Genomic DNA, 2,433 nt, shown 5'->3' with positions numbered 1-2,433 from the left:
CTTATATCTTTCCTTTTGTCCTTTGCTTTTAGCCTCTCTTCTTTTCACAGTTATTTGTAAGGCCTCCCCAGACTGCCATTTTGCTTTTTTGCATTTCTTTTCCATGGGGATGGTCTTGATCCCTGTCTCCTGTACAATGTCACGAACCTCAGTCCATAGTTCATCAGGCACTCTATCAGATCTCGTCCCTTAAAGCTATTTCTCACTTCCACTGTATAATCATAAGGGATTTGATTTAGGTCATACCTGAATGGTCTAGTGGTTTTCCCTTCTTTCTTCAATTTAAGTCTGAATTTGGTAATAAGGAGCTCATGATCTGAGCCACAGTCATAGGACATGCGTTATTATGTCCTGTTTATTGCCACCCCTCACCCCCTGTAGAGGCTCAGATGGTGAAGAGTTTCAGTGCAGGAGACTGAGGTTCAAACCCTGGGTTGGGAAGATCCCCTGGAGAAGGAAATGGCAACCCACCCCAATACTCTTGCCTGGAGAATCCCATGGACAGAGGAGCCTGGGGGCTACAGTCCATGGGGTCACAGAGTCTGACGCCACTGAAGCGACTAACACTTTGTAAACTCACTGGGGCCCAACTTTTGCTGCACCCCACGCCCCCTCCCCCCGTCCCGCGTGGCTATGTCCCAGCTCTTAGAGCGAGGCAGGGGGAGGGTCGGGGGTCGCGACTGAGGGTCTGGAGGCTCCGGAGCCTGGACCGGGTGCCTCTGATGACCTCCTGTGATGTCTGTGTCAGCTGGCCCCTCTGGGTCAGGGCCCGTGACGTCCGGCGCCGGGTTGTGCCGAGGAGTACACAGTCAAAGCTCCGTGGGCTCCAGCGCAGGCATGGCTGGTGGGGGGCACGGCTCCTCCCGCGCGTGTCCCTCGGGAGCCAGACACGGTGCTGGCTTTCCGTCAGGCGCCCCACAGGGCTGTTACTGCTGCTTTGAAAATGAGCTTGCCAGATCTGCAGATTTTATTTTCCCTTCCCCAAAGAGGCCCCAGGCCCCAGAGAACGGGATCCCGTGGCTCCTGGGGGCTCCTCCCTCCTTCCCCAAGCCTGGGTCAGGGGGCGGGGCCTGGCGTGTGGAAGAGCCAGGGATACAGACCCCTGGGGCGCAGCCTGCAGCTCTTCCCTAGCCTCTCCTCGTCCTCCTGGACCTTTCAGTGCTCTGCTCATGTGTCCCTCCAGGGCCTCTTTTCTGGCGGGGGGAGGTAAAGAAAAGCTAAAGGAGAGCAGTTTGGGGTGAGCTGTAAGACAAGGGCTTTATATTCATGAATTCAGTGGGGATTTCATAAAGACCCTGCTGGTCAGGATAGGTCTGACCACTCAGATAACCCAAGTCCCAGCCTGCCTGGGGGCCTTGGGGAACTACCTTTTGTTGTTCAGTCGCTAAGTAGAGTCCGACTCTTGGCGACCCCATGAACTGCATGCAGCAAGCCAGGCTTCCCTGTCCTTCCCCATCTCCCGGAGTTTACTCAAACTCATGTCCATTGAGTCGGTGGTGCCATCCAACCATCTCATCCTCTGTCACCCCCTTCTCCTCCTGCCCTCAGTCTTTTCCAGTATCAGGCTCTTCAAATCAGGTAGGTGAAGTATTGGAGTTTCAGCATCAGTCCTTCCAATGGGTATTCAGTGTTGATTTCCTTTAGGATGGACTGGTTGGATCTCCTAGCAGTCCAAGGGACTCTCAAGGGTCTTCTCCAACACCACAATTCTGAAGCATCAATTCTTCGGCGCTCAGCCTTCTTTATGGTCCAACCATCTGGGAGGCTGTAGAACTTCACTCATTCAAGAGTGCACCTGCTCCTGACAGGGCCTCTTGTTGGTTGTTGGGGACACCTGGGTGGCAAAGGCAGACCCCACCCCTCTGACATGGAGCAGAGATGAGCATGTAATGGGACTTCCACCTAGCAAAGGGGAGACTGTTCACCTCAGCTTGGTACTGGAACCCGGCCCAAACCCACAGTCTTCCAACTAAGATCACACAGCTGGTCTCATGACTTAATGAAACTCAGATTCTTGAGGTCTCATCATAGAAAGAATTCAGTGAGACAAAGTGACAGGAATAAGTAGAGTTATTAGTATAGAATGCTTGTAAGAGGTGAAAATGGGCTGGTGAGGGAGCTCTGCCCACAAGGATTAAAAAAAAAAAAGTTGCTCAGTTGTGAGGGACTCTTTGCAACCACAGGGAGTGAAGACCCACCAGCCTCCTGTGTCCATGGCATTCTCCAGGTAAGAATACTGGAGCAGGTTGCCATTTCCTTCTCAGGGGATCTTCCCAAACCCAGGGATCAAACCCGTGTCTCCTGCATTGCAGGTGGATTCTTTAACATCTGAGCCACCAGGGACGCCCCTCCCTGCCACCAAGGATTAAGTGGGCTACAATTTTACAGTTAAAGGAACACGGGGGAGGGAACACGGTCCAGTAACTTTCTTGA

The sequence above is a fragment of the Budorcas taxicolor genome, chromosome 18 (genome assembly GCF_023091745.1).
Source record: "Budorcas taxicolor isolate Tak-1 chromosome 18, Takin1.1, whole genome shotgun sequence".
Taxonomy (NCBI): domain Eukaryota; kingdom Metazoa; phylum Chordata; class Mammalia; order Artiodactyla; family Bovidae; genus Budorcas; species Budorcas taxicolor.
This window is presented reverse-complemented; position numbering follows the sequence as displayed.